The following is a 17,673-nucleotide window of genomic DNA, read 5'->3' as shown; positions in this document are numbered from 1 at the left end:
TACCCTTTCAGAAAGCAGAAGGCAATTCAACTCCAGGCACACAAGGACATTCCTATTCTTTAACCCAGTAATCCCAGACCTGGGAAATAAGGCTATTAACAATAATAGGCAACATTTACAGTGTTTACTTAATCCTGCTTAATCCTAGCAACTTATGAAGTGGCTACTATTATTGTCCCCATTTAATAAAAAAGGAAATCAAGCCAAATCATAAATAATTAAATAAATAAGCAAGCAATTTACTTAAAGGTCTCATAGTAAGTATCAAAAGCAAAACTCAAACCCCAGTCTACTAAAAAGGCCATGCCTCTAACCACCACACCAAACATACTATTCTCACTACTACTACAATACTAACACTATCAGCACAGATACATTAATCAGAAAATTCCCATTAGTAAAAATAACAATTATTAACACCATATGCAATGACTAATATTACTTGTAAAGTGATGAGAGAGGCCACTGATTTGCAATTGTGCTATAGTTACAACTGTGTAGAAGTTATATTCTACAAGGTAATAAGGAGTTGTTAGTTTGTGGAGAGGGTTTCCCCTCCATTTTTCAACCCTCATTATCATCATATTTCAATAAGCACAAATTTTAACAGTTTTAAAGCAACAACAGATAAGAACAGAGGAGTGAAAAATGTATTTCTGGTCTCCTACATAGGATACATTTTCTCATGTGGAAAAAGAAAATGACTATTTCGGGGAATGACAAGTCGGACTCAGATTCAGGAGACAGTTCTCATTTTGGAGTCTTGAAACTTCTAAAAGGTACAATGATTTAGCCCTTCTCTTCTGGCTTACCTCCTGGTTTCTGCAACTTGCATCAAAAGTTCAAAACTGGCAAAAGCACCTTCTGTAGTTCCAAAGGCCAGGGTCTTAGAAGAATGGAAAAGAAAACAAACTTTAAGGATAGAAAGAAGTCCTACAGCTTAATTGTAAAGACACACTTTTTTAGTTTCATGAAATCAACAAAAATTTGGCATAGCTAATATATACTGGAAATCGACATGACTTCGAGTGCTTCAATATATAGTGTGGGTGGGTGGGTGGGTGAGTGTGTGATATCCATCAGGGCAGAGCTCTTTATCAGCAATTTAAAAATACATATTTAAACATGTATATTTATTTTTTAAAACTCTAAAACTACTTACTAGCAATTAGCTTTGATAATCTCAATGTGAGTTCTTCAAATAATGTTAGAAAAATGGAAAACCATAATACCATACTAAAGAAAAACTTACGTAGCAAATCCGTTTTCTCCTCAGCAAAACTAATCTTACTGAACAATAAACAGAAAGAAAAACTGACATTAAGTTGATATAACAAATACTGCTTTCAAGCACTTTTTATAGTTTTCCACCTATCTCTACTTTTTAACAAAATCCTGCAAGTGCATGTTCAACTTTTCTGAGTCCATACCGCCCCTGCCTTGACAATCTAATGAAATATAGAACTCTCACCACAGGGGATAAAACATCACACAAGAGAACACAGACCCAAAATCTTAAGAGTATTCATGGACCCTTAAAAGATCCCTGGAGTGAAGGTCTACAACACTTGCTTCCCACTGTCTAAGTAAGCATTCCAAAGCTTAAACAGGGAAACCAGAGGCTATCTATCTTCTCTAATTTCTTCTCAGTTTTTTCAGCTGTACTGCACAAGCTACTGCCATCAAAGACAATTACAGATTCATTCTTGAAAAGATAAAACTTATGGAGACAACCGGTACTGCTTGTTAATTACTTCAGTCTAGCTGCCACAATGAATGTCAGAACTCCCTACAAACATAAACACCAAGCTGTAAAGAACCTTAGGATCCAGGCACAAGGAAATGATTAAATACACTATGGTATATCCACTTGAAATACTATACAATCATCAATAATGTTACCAAATTGGTTATGGCACAGAAAATGTGTGTGAAATCTAGAATTAGATTTTAAAATACCCATAAATTTAGGTCTCTATATAGAACACAGTTAAAACTAAGTTTAAACAAAATGAAAATCAAAAGCTAATATTTATTTCCAAAGGAAATACATAAAATTTAAGAATAATTAAAATTGAATATTGAGCGCATAAATGACTTTTTTCTTTCTACTTATTTGAATTATCCAAAATAGAATAAATTTTAAAAAATTAATGACAACTGAAGATTATTATAATATTTGATACTCAACAATCAATATTTGAAAGCCTTTAACAACATATTTCCATTACTTCATAGGGAGATGGGGAAATGCTCTTAGAACAGTACCTCATAAAAACTAAAAAGCTATAAAAAAGGAATCTTCCCACTAATTTAATGAGGCATGTTTTCTTTACAAATATGCCAATTACAACTTTTAAGATTAGGGATAAGAGGATAAATTTATTAAAACTTCTAAATGGCTAATCTTGCTAAGTGTATTTTTTTAAATTAAGGTATCATTGATATATAATCTTATGAAGGTTTCACATGAGCCAACATTGTGGTTTCAACACTCGCCCATATTATCAAGTTCCCCCCACGTACCCCATTGCAATCACTGTCCACCAGCACAGTAAGATGCTATACAGTCATTATGTCTTTGTGCTATACTGTCTTCCCCGTGACCTACCAATATTGTGTGTGCTAATCATAATGCCCCTTAATCCCCTTCTCCCTCCCTCCCACCCCCGATCCCCTTGCCTTTGGGAACCGCTGATCCCTTCTTGGAGTCTGTGAGTCTGGCGCTGTTTTGTTCCTTCAGTTTTGCTTTGTTGTTATACTCCACAAATTGAGTGAAATCATTTGGTACTTGTCTTTTAAATGTATTTTTTTTTTATTTCTTATTTTTTCACTGTTGCTAGTTTTTTTATTGAGGTACATACAATAAAATGCACAAACTTTAGTGGCTAAATGTATTTTTTAAAGCACAGATTTTTCTGTAATTGATACTGTAAAGTAACATAAGACAATAGGTAGTTTCAGTCAAAATAATAACAGCATCTGTTTCCCCTGCTCCCTCAGGCCCTTGTCATTTAAACAGTCCGTAAAGTGATACCTTGTTCCTACCTGTAAAACTGGGGTCTCATGATATAAGCAAAGTACTTAATGCTGGTGAAAAGAAATGAGGCATGCCATCCTTCAAAGACAATTATTTAAGGAGAAGGGAATAATACATCATCAGCCAGACTTGGGAAAAGCAGGGTTATAGGGCATCCACAACTCCTATAACACCAATTTTCACTTCACCCTAACAACTTTCTTCTTAATATGGAAAGTCAAAAATTTCAAAGCAGACACAGAACAATCCCCAGGGTCCATGCCACAGGTAACTAACTGATTTCTGTGTCTCTTCACATACATACATCCCTTATATTACAATGTGCTTTACTGTTTACAAAACTCCTTTCTACCTACATTACCTCTTATGTCTGATTTTACAAATAACCTATTTTTTTCAAGGGTGCTATTTTTTTTCAATAGAAAGAAAACAGAGAGAAAAGCCAAGAATCCGGACCTAGAGGCCAAGTCTCCTGCCTTCACTTCTGAAGCTCCATCTATACACAACAGTACCCCTTCTGTAATACAGTAAGCCTTCTATAAAACATTTGGCTGGCTTCCAAGACAGCCACCCCAGACTGAATTATACTTCATATAGTAAATAGTGTGAACAGTGAGGGTTCGATGCAATTACTGGCATGGAGGCATTTTAAAAAATGCCTTTTTAAAAGTGAAAATCAATTGGTTAAGTTAAATCAACATAGTGTGTGCATGGTGGGGAGCGCTCTTCTAAAAAGTCAAAATGAAGTACAGCAGATTTGCATATTTTGTAAGAGCTAACAGGTAGCGGTAATCAATACAGGGAATAGAAAAAAGAGACAGAGTGGACAGTAAAAAGAACAATGTAAAAAGAAACTGCAAGATGTTTTTATTTTTAGTAGATAAAAATACAGACTTCTATCTTTTCTTTTGCCCAGAAATAACTGTAAGACTTTAGAACATTAGACTATAAAATAATAAAAGAATTAAAAGAGTATTTTATTCAGCCATCAAAAGGACTCTGCCCAAATTGCTGGCTTGGCTCTACAGTGCATGAGAAACCCAAACTCCTTTTTCGAGATCAGCTATTGGTACTACACATTTAGATTAACCCATTATTTTAACCTTTTAATTCTCACATCTGTAAAATCAAACAGCACTCTACCCAAACTATTTCCTAATGACCTTGAAAGGAAGAACAATGATCAATATTTTAATCCCCATTATCTATTGCAAAAACAAGTATTTCTTGAGCAACATCTATATGTGCAGACTAGGGTAGGCTAAAAGTGCACAGAAAGTGATGGTCTTTATAATCTAGATGAATAAAGCACAAAGAAATACTTATTATAATAATGATCAGGACTACAAGAGAACATTGAGGGATCTCAGACAAATAGCTTCCAAAGGAGTTGGGCTGAACACAGCAATCAGAGGGAATGAAGTTGGATTTGATCAAGATAAAAAATTAAAATAGTTGTCATTAAGTTATCTAGGCAGAGAAGAGGCAAATAGGTTGCTGTGTCATTTGGGTTCCCAGAGCACATTACTCATCTGTTAATTGCACTTAACACACTGCACAGTAGTTTGTCATCCCTACTTAGACTGTAAATTTCTCATGGACAGAGACCCTGTCCAATTCATTTTTGTACCCCTAATTCCCAGCTTAGTGTTTGGCACACAGAAGATAATCAATAAATGCTTTTTTTTTCAGCAAGCATGGTGAGGACAAGCATCCTTATTTACTTTATTTTAATCTACACTATTTGTGCCGGTTAGTTACTCATTGTCTCTCAACTCCAAAATCATCACTCTAGAGACTACCCTATGGTGCTGGGGCTGAGACTTTGCAAGTGTATTTCACTGGCTCTCCTGTCTGTTAGCGGGCTCTGTGTTAGGCTTTGCCAATGAAGACAGTAAATGGAGCCTGGAAAGCAGGAAGGGGTTGAGGAGACTTCCTTCCAGTTCCTGGCAGCAGAAATTGGTTCCAGACTCCAGTTTCTATTTGGTACTCTCAGAACTAGCCTTAGCAGCTGAACAACACTGACCTCCTCAAAGGTTCACAACCAGCCCAATGGAACTTCTCTGAGCTCTTAAATTGATTACTGTAATGTTTTCTTTTTGCTCTTATACCCATCTAACCAACTCCCTATATTAAATCCCCTCTATTGAAATTCTGAATACTAATACATTATTAAAAACAGTGATTCTCACTGTTCTCTTCTTCACTGAAGGGGAAAGTAAATAAAGTTTGGGGTTATTCTTATAGATAAAATGTATTTTATAAAGAGTAACTTAAAAACCTTTAAACTGTATCTGTTAAGCTGCAGCATAAAAATCATTTAACTTTTGTGATTTAAACTATCCAGCTTGGAAAGGAAAAAGAGAGGAAATGAGATATATTTAAACAGTGCAGACCATCCAAGCACACCTACCTACCTCCTTCTACTAGAATACAAATTCTAGAGAATATGTTAGATGGGGGGAGCTCATCTGCAGTTCCTCAGTAGTCTCAATTCCCACAAGCCTTTCCTAGTGTGAGAATAAGGCTATGTTTAATATGATTCTTATATATAAAGGCTTTGTTTTTTGCTGTTGTTTAGCATGGCTCCTAAATGCAAGCTACTTCATCTAGTGTTCAACAGAAGAAACAGCAATCTGTTCCAACCCTAAAGCTGAGCTGAACTTATTGGTATGTGCTTCTCCCTTCCTAAGGGATTTTCAAGCATAATTTTTCCCTACATGTGATTTTCATTTTATGTACTGACTTCAGAATCCAACCTCTTTGTAAAATACAACTCCACAGTATAGCAGAGAAACAAATCCCCCTTGCAGGAGAACCCATAATCAACACATGTGTTGAAAACAAATGACAAAATGCTATATTTTCATATGGTCTGTTACTTCACTTAATAAGATGCCCTCATGAGACAATTTAATATGAGGTTAGTTCCAAAAATAATTTTTCACTATGTACTTAATAAACTTTTTTTGGGAAAAATTTTGACAAAATAGCAGATAGGTAGAACATGCTAACCCATTCTCTGAAATGGGAGAAGGCAAACTCAAGCAACAGGACTTTGTCAGAATTTTCAGTACTGTATAGAGCTGCTGGGCATGCAACAAGAGTATCACCAGGCCCAGACACACTAGTCCACTTCAGCTGCCTAACAGCTGTAAGACAAAAGTGAGAAGAATTTTAAATCTCAAAGTCCCAAGTCCAGTTCCACTGGAGCTCCTTCCTCTGCACAGCATAGATAGTAGGCCACCTACCATCTTAGCATCTATAATGTCAGCAATTCATCACCTACTTCCTGCCTAAAGACATACTAATACCAGCTTCTACTTAAGTGCCAAGAATGCCATTACCACACTCAGTATGTTCACGTATAAGTCAACCAAACTGTACTCCTTACAACAAAAGACATTAGAGGACCCATTTGACACAGCAGGTAGCAAAGGCGAAAGACTAGCAGGGAATCAACAGGATTAATTTACAGGGTAAATGTTATTGTAACTTTGTACCCCAAATCATATGGGAATTTAGTCAATTAAATGCAAAAGAACATTCAATAAGTTACTACCATAACTAAGATTTCAGAAAAGTGAAAAAAAAGTCAATTAAATAACGGGTGTCTTTTGACAATGTCTGTCTTCCACAGTGTATATAATAAATGCTAATAAAATATCAAGTGTAAATCTGTGAGCAGGATTTACATAATCTCGCAGTATTTTCCTTTTTTAACAAACTGCACACTATAATGGATTGTTTAGTTTCTCCAACTTTAATAAGTCACTACAAAACTATGAGGTGCTTTAAGTCATACTAGAAATGCTGCCACGATTTTAATGAAGTGTACTTTAATGTAAACTCACTTCTCCTGAGGGAAGGCATTAGGATTCCTTACTAATGTATAGAAATGAAATTGTCACTGGAACATCTGCTTATATATTATTCATTAGACATGTATCACCTTTACTACACAGACTGGTTAATATAAACACAAATCATGAATAAATCAGAGTAAAGAGACCTGACACCACAAACTGAAGGTCAGTAATGGGCAAATGAAATTCCAAAGATGTTTGCTGACCTGCTCTGTATTTCTATCCACACGAACCTGGGAGCTACCGGTCTAAATGCTACACATAGGCAGAGAAAAACTCAAAATTCTCTGTATTTTTAATGTTTGCATTGTCTACATTACCTTAGTGGTTCTAATTTGAAAATTTTCTGTGCAGCATATTTGAGCCTATTTTTCAAGTACTCAAACAGACTGGCCTAGTCAGGCAGTTTTCCTTCATAAATTCTCCATTTCACTCTAGCACCTACAATAATTAACCTCAAATGTGGATTCCACAAGGGCACCCGAAGGAAATAACTCAAATCCTTAGAAAAAGTGAGGGGCCATATTTGCTCTGCTATCCCTGGAAAATGGAGTCTTATAAAACTAGCCATTATTTTACTAAACAGTACGTTAAACGTGCAATCAAGATTTTAAAAGATACCTGTTGATTGTGACAAGTAGAAATTTCAGACGAAAAAGGAAAATGCAAGAGTCACATTGCCGTTTAAATTCTTCATAAATCAAAGGATCAAATACTCAGTTTAAGAACCATGATCTAACATCAATCTAAGTTACTAAAATATTCAACAACTACACCCTAATGCACATTGGGGAAAGCAGATTATCCACCAATTACACTAAGTATCCCCGGCTTATCATCTTGGAACTATCAAAAGATTATGTAAAGCAAATCACTCGTACGTTAGTTTTAAACATAATTCTCAGTCCAAACACTGAAACCGCGTCTTTTATTTTTGATTTTTATAAGAAATAAGGCATGTTACTAAAGTACTGAATGCAAACCTATCCTTTTCATCCCAAATTTCTTTATACACATCAAGGAAACCTGACACGTTCTGACCTTTTTACTACGTAAAGGCCCACATTCTCTAAAACTTCTGATAGCGATGCAGTAGATACCAAAAAAGACATCAAGCAAAATAAACCGTTATGGTCTTAGCGGCCAAATAATCGCAACGAACCTCGAAGTTTGAGAGACCAGTTCTTACTAACAGCGTCTGCGAGAGCCGGGCGGCTACTTCTGCAGGAGGGAAATGCCCGTGACATCCAGGACGAGGGCTCCCGGGCGACACGGGGTACCGAAGCTCTCAGCGTAAAACGACAGGATTCAAAATGCTAAGCTTCCATCGGAAATAAACCCAGACACCCCCTCCCCCCACGACTCCTCCCGGGCAACCTCACGGTTTTAAAAAGCAGCAACTGGTAAGTCCTGAGCAGGCCGGTGGCACTCCAGGAATGTCTCAACCAGGAGGGGTCTCTCCGCAGCCTACGAGAACCCCGACTCCAGCACCCGCGGGGAACGGGGGGCTGCGCACAAAGCGCCCCTGCCCCACCCCCACGGCGCAGGCACACACACCCCCGGCTGCTGGGAGGAAGCCTGGAGAGAACCCCGCATCCCACGCTGCTCGCCCCGGAGGTTGGCGACCGCGCCCGGGCCGAGGGGCTCGCCGCAGCCCTTGGCCTCCGCGCCGAGCGGGCAGCGAAGGACGCTTCGCCCAGCGGTTCTCCCTCCACGAGGCAGACCCACCACCCCCGCCGAGACCCTCGAGGAAACGGGAACAATGAGAAGCCGCCTCCCCGCCTTCCCAGCCCCGAGAGCGGCTGGGAGCGGCGGCGCCATCACCCCTCACACCCCCGCGAACACACACACCCCCGGCCCCGGGGCCGCCGCCAGCCGCCCGCAGCCCGGCCGAGCCGACGCGCGTCCCGACCCGCCGCCCCCGCGCCCTTCGCCGCCGCCAGCCCCACTCACCGGCGCCTGTCCCGGACCCGGACTCCGCTGGCCGCGGCCGGAGCGAGACTTAAGGAGAAGCCGCCGCGGCCGCCGGCGCCGCCGCACAATATGGCGAGCTCCGCTTCCGCAATGGAGCTCGGGAAATACAACAGGGGCCGCTCAATATTCATGAGAGACCGAGGAGAAGCCGACTCGGCCAGCGCTGCGGGGAGGGCGGGAAGGAGCGAGCGAGCGAGCGAGGGGGCGGAGGCGCGGGCCGGGGACGTGCACGGCGCGGGGAGCCCGCGGCGTGAGGGGAGGGGGCGCCGCCGCGCGCCGGCCGGGAGGCCCCACCGCCGCCCTCCCCGGGCCGGCCGCCCCGCCCCTGGCGCCCTCCGCCGGCCGACGCGGCCCCCGGCGACGCCCGGATGACGACCGCGCCGCCGGGCCCGTCGGCCCTCCCGCTACGCCTGCCCGGCCGCCTGCGGAGTTTGGGCTCAGAGTCCTGCTCTCCGTGACCGCCTCCCGTGCCCGCCCCGACCCCGTCCGGTGGAAGTCTTCCCCAGGCAGTCACCTCCAGAACTTCACCCGAACTTCAGCGCTCTGCGTGCCGCCCCCGTTCAGCACACACACACGCTTTCCAGCCTTGCGGAGCGAACCAGCAAGACCTAATTATTCCAGGGAAAATGACCTTCAGTTCTGGAGACAATGTTGGACGCCCGTACGCATGCTGATGGTTTTCATCGCTTGCTGCTGTTTTATTCCTACCTCCTTGGTCCCTTCCAGTATTATCTTCTGGAGAATATAAGAATAGATTAAATAGATGTACTATTACCTAAAACACATCCAATTCGTCTACCAAAAAAATTGTGTGTAAAATGCGCTTAAGTTGGGCTATACACTCAAGAAGTAACAAGTGAGAGCCTCCTGACTGACGATGTACCGTTGGTGAGATGTCATGTGCTCCTGAATAGATAGTCAACCTTACCAGACAGTAAATGTGAAGGCACTTGTGGCATAAAGGACTGGACTGTCCGGGGAATTGGATAAACCAGGTTTACGGTCTCCAATATGTCTCTTAACGACGTGACTTAAGTAAATTACGTAACTCCTCTGGACTTTCTCTTCCTCATTTACAAACTGAGGATAGTGTGGAATGATTCGTCGGTCCTTTCCAGCTTCTGAACTCCCTGAAACGCTACAAGCAAGGCCAAATAAATGGTACGAATTTACATAGGATTTTGGAAAACAAAGGGATGGATTCCTTTTGGTGTGGTCTTGAGGACCTAGAATTTGAGTAGGACTGTGACAGATAGCTTTGGATAGTAAAAGAACAGGCATTAAAGTATTAAAGACAGCACATTATGTACCCTACCTAACAATCCACTAAACAAGAGCAAAGCATTATTCTTTTTCAGTGACTTGAAAACTTTCAACTACCATCTATAAATAAGAAATGATAATTCTGAGACTCTATGAGCCCTTCGAGGTTAAGCTCTTCCAACACTGAAAAAAAGAAAACCAAAATACAGATGTCCCCAACTTATGATGGTTCTGTATACCAACTTTTTTACTTTACCGTAGTTCAAAAGCGATATGCATTCTGTAGGAAGCATACCTCAAATTCTGAATTCGGATGTTTTCCTGGTGCAAGCGATATGCCATGTAATCCTCTTTTATAATGCTGGGAGCGGCCTCACTGCAGTTCACAGTGAGCCATGTGATCACGGGGGTGATCACAATATGCTTACAACCATTCTGTACCCATATAACCACTGTTTTTCACTTCCAGGACACTATTCAATCAATTACATGAGATGCTCAACACTTCATCATAAACAAGCTTTGTGTTAGATAATTTTGCCCAAATGCTGGCTAATGTAAGTGTTCTGAGCACATTTAAGGTAGGCTAGGCTAAGCTATATTTGGTGAGTTAAGTGGGTTAAATGCATTTTTGATTTATGATATTTTCAATTTAAGATGCGTTTAGCAGGATGTAACCCCATCATAAGTCAGGAAGATCTGAAATCAGGGATGTTTCTGCTGCTTTCTTCCTATAAGTGTCCCCATTCTAGAGCAGAAACATCTCCTTTTTAATTCATGATGACTGCATTTGTAGTTCAATTAAAGATGTTCATAATTCAGAACCTTTTGCTCTGGTTATGTTTACGAAAATAATGATGTGTGGTGAGATTAAGATCTTCAGTGGATATTGAGAAAAACGATCATTTGTAGAAAGCACAGGAACTTTATGGATGAAAGTTAAATATAATTCTTAAAAATGATTCACAGGAGAATTAGTGGAAAAATGGAAAATTTATGGGATATCTAGATTAAATGTGATTAAAAAGCTAGACCTCAGGCTAGCACCCTTAGCAGAAAAGACAAATTAATGGAACTCATCTATTTTATCTCTCACTCAAAAACTTGCTGCTGAGAGTACTATGGGCCTTCCTGACTAGTACCTGAAAGATTAAGTTATGCTGTAGTAACAAACATCTCCAAAATGTCCATGCCTTAACACAATAAATTTTATTGCTTGCTCATGCTTCACGTGGATTAATTTCCTGTTCCAGTTACTCCAGAAGCCACACTGACAGAGGGTCCACTATCTTATAGCTGTATTACCTAGAACACAGCAAGTAAGTCTCATTGGCAGAAGAAGAAAGTGACTAAAGAGTCCCCATGCACTTTTCAGAGCCTCATCTTGGAAAGGAAATAGATACCATCATATTTCATTGGCCAAAATTTGTTACATAGCCTATCCCATCTGTAAGGAGACTGAGTCCTTGAACAAAGTTCAGGGGGAGAACTGGGGATACTGGTGATTAATATTAATGTCAACCACTCTGACCCCACCAATAAGCTCTTATATATTATGAAAAACTCCAAGGTTTTATTCCATACACTGGCTCCTTTGAGTAGCTTCAAGAAAGTTATGCTTTCAAAACTAAATTCTATGTACTTGTTAAGAGTTGAGTATCATGTAAACAGAATGGCTATTTTATTTCCTTCCCCTTTGTTTTAATTGTATATTAAGTCAGTTTCAAGTCCATAGTCTATTAATAGTGATTTGACATATCCAGTCTATATTCTTTTTGCTAATTTTTTGACCCAATATAAAAGATACCACCCCGAAAAACATTTCTACTAACATCCTGCCCCCCATGTTAAATATACTAGTTGGAAGTGACAATCATATTTTAAGTAGGAAAACATTAACACTGCATAATACAAGTATCATATAGGTAGATGACTAGATGAACTCTACTTACCAAGATTCTTTTCTCTCAAAACTTGAGTAGTACCCTGTTAATCACATGGTAATTTGGGTAGGCATCTCTGATGACAAAAATCACCTCTTAACTGGTTTTCTGCTATGGTAACATTACAAAATTAGGGATGAGTTCAGCTCAACAAACTTTTATTGAGTATCTACTATGTGTTGACACTTGACTACAGGCTTGGAATAAAGGTATTAACATGACTAGGACAAAAGTTCATTTTGTCCATCAGTACATACCTAGATACCAGCATAATGCTTGGCACATATAGTAGATGTTCAACAAATAGGTGTTAAGTGAATGAGAGACTGGGAGTCTTCTATTCCAATGTGTATATGAAATGTAATACTACATATGAGTTTGGCTTGTCTCACTTGCATCACTTAGGAGCAGAAATTCCTCTCAAGATTGCATTTAGTCCCTCCAGAGGCTTTCCCTATTTAGGCAGTATGTCTTAAATGAAAATTCATGCCTGCCTATCTATATCCACCACATGAATTTCTTTTCAGCAGTGCTCTAAATATCTGTTCTTCTGAGATGAAGATTACAGGCCACCTGTACCCTGTTAATAATACACTATGTATGTATCAGCTTATAGAGTGTCATTATTTTTACTCCCATTTATATCCATTATTTCACTGAATCTTCAGAACAATCCTACAAAGGTAGGGCTTCTACTTTATAGACAAGGGAAATATGACTTTTGTAGTTAACTAACTCTCCCAAACATTGTGCTCCTAAGTGGCAGAGCTGAGGCTCAGACCTAGGTCATCCAAGTCCAAGGGCAGGATACTTCCCATTATGCCACTTGTACCTTCCACTGTGTGCTGTACACACAAATCCAGCTTTTTAATTCTTTCTAATTGGTAAGCAGTATATGAGACAAACATCTCCAGATCTGCTTCTCAACACTAGTATTTATTCCAATCCTCAATGTGGTCTATTTTTAAGAAGCTAGAGATGATGCCAAATATAATATTATATGAACCTGATCCATTGACCAGGTTATGTTTCTATTTTCTTAGAAAACTTGCTTTGAAAAAACAAAATGAAATTAAAGCTAACAGGTTAAAAGACTGAAATAGCTTGAGATTTAATCACCATCTATCTATCTGCATATATATATGTGTGTGTGTGTGTGTGTATATACATACATATGTATATATATATGCTTTTGTCAAAATATGTCTTCTACCAAAATCTTTGTCATCTTTTAGATGTGTTTTCTTTGAAAGGATCAAGTTAAGTAGGGACGTTGTAGAAAGGCCTAGAGAGACCTATAATTCAAGGTGGCTTCAGGAAGCAGGCAACTCAAGATTTACAACCTCTTCAGCTGAAAAAATATAGCTCTAACCACAAGCTTTAGTGAAGTTTTATTTGTATTTCAGTATATTGCATTTATTTTTGTGACATTTCCTTTGGTGTTTTAGTTCATTGTTCCTTATTATATTCCCAAGACAACAGAAATGATTGGTGCTACTCTTTTAACTATTCAACTTAAAGGCGTTAAACATATTAAATGAGATGAGCTACTTAGACTTTTGGAGAGAACCAAACAATGTTGCTATTTCTCCCCTATGGAGACGTGGAATGATATTTTATATGTCCCAGATGTGGCTGCATTCTGCCTAACATCTGTTAGTGCATTTTATTAAAATAAAGAACTAGCATGTGCTTGAAGAGTCAAAAGAATGAATAAAAGTTTTCATTCTGATGCAGCATGAATAGCTAGCTGTTCCTTTGTAGTTAATAATGGAGAACATAAATGGGAGATATTAATGTGACATCCAACTTCAACTATAAAATAAAGTGTGATTTAGTAACTATTAGCTTTTAGTTTTCCAATATGAAGACGTTTGTTCCATTTAAACAAACTTTGTAGGTTTTTCCTTTCAAAATGTTTACTGCAAGAGATGAGATTTGTGCCTTGACACTGATCAAGGAACACCAAGAATCATCATGGAAACTAACAAGGAATAGATCAGTAAGATTGAAACTGAGAACTAAAATGGAAATTTCTCTGGAAAAGAAGGCTGAAACATCCCAGATAGGAAAGTACAAATGAAGAGTGCAAAGTATTTAAATCAATTGACAGGTTGCTCAAACTATCTTTGCGGACATTTAAATTTTTCACGCTTAAAACAAGCACAGTGCTAGAATGGTTTTATGTGGGGTGAGAGAATAGAGGATAAAGACATCTTACCTAACACATTTCTTGGAAACGTTTCTTTAGTGAAGAATTTAAAAGAACTGCCAAATCCCACCCATACAAAGAAAATTTTGTTTTAGACTACATCAAGATCTGGAAACTGCTGCAGTATCCATCTGCTGAGACATTACCATTCTATAGTGTGCAAAAGCAAGCCACTTAAGGCAGGGAAAAAGTAAGGGGGCCTTACGATTAGCATGTATAGTGTGGGGGGGGGCATAGGGAGGGACGTGCAACACAGAGAAGATAAGTAGTGAGTCCATAACATCTTACTACGCTGATGGACAGTGACTGTAATGGGGTTTGTCGGCAGGGGACTTGGTGAAGGGGGGAGTCTAGTAACCATAATGTTCTTCATGTAATTGTAGATTAATGATAATAAAATGAATTTAAAAAAAAGAAAGCCACTTAAATATCCATTGAATAACATACTGAAGTAGGTTATAATTCAGGTAAATCTGAAAATCATCCTAGGTCAACCTAGAATAGTGAAGTTTCATGAGTTATGTCCAGGAAGAGAGATTTCTTAAGGATTTTTGTCTGTAGGAAATTGTTTTATCATTTTTTAAATAAACATATTTCATTAATCATGCTTATAAGATCAAAATTGACTGTGGTTCCTTGAGAATTACAAAGTCTTCTACATATGGAATAATATGGGATAAAGGTAGCTGCAAATGAACCTTCTCATCACTGTATCCTATTATGGATGTATGGGTGGCCTAACTCTCCTTATTGTGTCCCTCTTTGACACTCACTCCTTGTCTGATACAATTAGTTCTTGTTCTAGGACAGTACTGATGTGCATTGTTAGTGGATTTCCAATTCCTTGACTTCTTGGCAGTTACACATTTTTAGCTTCCAGTCTTCACTTTGGACTTCATCACATTAGCTGCCCTGATTTGACCCTTTCCTAAAATATGTAAGACTACTGTGGGCCTGACCTCAACACAGCTGTCCTTTCTTCCACATGATCCAGTTCTTAGCCATTTGCCAACCTTTTCATTTCCTGACTTGGCTCTTTAATTAGGCTTGACGTTATTCTCATCCCAGCCTTTAGCTTGGAACTTGACACACAGTGAATGCAAACTGCATTACAAATTGTCGCAACATAATCCATAGACACCGTATCATTAATGGGACAGAAAAAGAGCCATCTCCATCAATAAATACAGAAAATACTGAGTTCTTTAGTGGGAAGAACAGAGAAGGAATGAAGTCACTATAAGAACAACTACTCCAGGAACGATCTTGGGTCAGGAGAACTCATGTTAGAAATGTCATGTGATATTGTTGCAGATACCCAAAGAAGTCATGACCAAACAGAACATTTATTATTGGTTGACTTTCAAGTAGAATTGTAATTGGATGTTGACTTTTAAAAGTCCTGTCAAAACACAGTAACATTTCAGACCAAGAGAAGTTTAAAATGCTATACATTAATCCTAACATTCCAGTTGGAACTTGAAATTGGACTAGTTCTCAAATAACACTTAGCATCTCTCTTCTGCATTCACTTGCTTAGATTAATAGTGTGCAAGTATATGCCCTGATACCACCCACCCACCAGAGTATGAGTAGCATGAAGGAAACATCTTATTATTCACCTTTCCATACCAGTCACTATTCATCTTTATGTGGGTCTCAGCACTTGACACAATGTAAGATATATGTAATAAATACATACCTACATCTATATTCCTAGCTCCTAAAATACATTTGGTATGCCTTTAAACAATAATAATTACAAAATTTAAAAAGAAGTTACTAAAAATACTTGCTTTATATATTTTGCAAATAGCATCTAGTTTAATCATTACAATAATATTGAGAAATGAAAATTTGAATAGATATAACTTTCTACCTGCCATGTTCATGCAATTATAATACTCATTTTTGGTTAGTGTTCATGAACACAAATATTACATAGATTATTGATGTGCGTGAAAAATGATACAGTCTCTTAAGAAGATTATTTGGTAGTTATCTCTCAAAACTTTAAATATGTATATCTTTTAGCCTAAGAAATCCAATTCTAGGAATGTATCCTACAGAGATACACAAGTGTGCAAAGAAATATATACATGGATGTTAATTTTGCATTTGTAAGAAACTAAATATAACCCTCATTTTTGGCTATGTATATTTTGGCATATCCATATAGTATTATATCATATAGCCATTAAAAAGAATGAGATAACCTACAAGAACTAATGTAAAAAACATATCAAAAAATATATTATCACGCAAAAAATCAAGTTCCTCAGCAATATGCAGTAAGTACCATATATCTCATTTTTGTAATACAAAAACATTCAAAAGAATATAAACCAAACTACTAAGAGGGATTACATTTCAGAAACGACAACTTTTAAGGACTTTTAGTTTCTAAATTATTTCTTAATTTCTGTGTTGTTTGAATATTTCATATTGGAATAAAATGTGTTTTATCATGAAAGTGGTAAAGATACAATTACATATAAAAAGTAAACTTATATAATGAAAATGAGAAAATCACAGCATACAGCTACCTATTGTTAGCTGAAGGACTGAGGTAAAGAAAACAACTGCTCTAGATCATCACCAGCCAAAATAAATAGCAAAACTAGAACTTGGTAATTCTTTACTGTGTTTCTGGAGATCTAGTTCTGTAGTGGCCTTGAAAATCAGAGATTCAAATGACTTATTACTAAACCTCACTCTCCATTACCTTAAACATTCCTAACCGTGCATAACAAGTATTTAGGCTAAACAGGGACCAACCAATGATTATAGATCCCTCAAATAGCAACCCTTTAAAATAGTTCTAGGATCTATATAATTATCTTGGGATTCGATTCTATTCTCCTCCCAGTAATTTATGTCCCCAGTCTCTAGGAGAAATATCAGGTATTGCTGTCTAATTAGACTCCTTAGTACTGCCTCAAGAAATTCCTACTGATTTAGCATGTGATTGCTGGAAGAAAGTACAAATTTTAAGTTGAGAATCAAATATTTGAATTTTCCATCTTATATACCTCCATTCTGGGGAAGTTTTATTTTCCAAACTCTGAGATCACCATGTGCTAAAAAGCTTGGGCAATATATTAGGCTGGGTTCAGAAGACTTGACCTCCCTCCAAATAGGGCTCAAATGACCTGAAGGTTCACAGCAGGAACACTTGCCACTGCAGTCTGGGTACAGTGGGGGTGGGGCTATGCAGAGACACCGGCTCTCAGGGACTGTCTGAAAAGGACAGGTTGTTTGTCCGAAGTGGCCAAATGCTGAAGCAAGAATACAATACACAGGCAAGGAAGAAGTCCAAGAGAGCAGGACTCAAAGTAAGGTTAAGGGCATGCAGGACACCTACATGAAAGATGA

At 38.5% G+C, this 17,673-nt stretch overlaps 1 protein-coding gene across 4 annotated transcripts in view; it reads right to left on the bottom strand.

The window, feature by feature from the left end:
* RNF2 (ring finger protein 2) overlaps positions 1–17,673 on the bottom strand; it is a 95,886-nt gene that overhangs the window by 35,175 nt on the left and 43,038 nt on the right. The window contains exons 1-2 of one of the 4 annotated variants that reach the window (XM_037009907.2): positions 8,860–9,170; positions 813–886 (exon numbers count right to left, since the gene is read on the bottom strand). The exons of 1 other annotated variant lie outside the window; for it this stretch is intronic. The gene's annotated coding sequence lies outside the window, so the exon portion shown is untranslated. Of the gene's footprint in view, positions 1–812; positions 887–8,068; positions 8,110–8,859; positions 9,172–17,673 lie in introns of those variants that run through there. 2 more of the 4 variants (XM_073216903.1, XM_037009908.2) reach the window with 2 other exon arrangements.

This window comes from Manis javanica, chromosome 11 (genome assembly GCF_040802235.1).
Source record: "Manis javanica isolate MJ-LG chromosome 11, MJ_LKY, whole genome shotgun sequence".
Lineage (NCBI taxonomy): Eukaryota > Metazoa > Chordata > Mammalia > Pholidota > Manidae > Manis > Manis javanica.
This window is presented reverse-complemented; position numbering and strand designations above follow the sequence as displayed.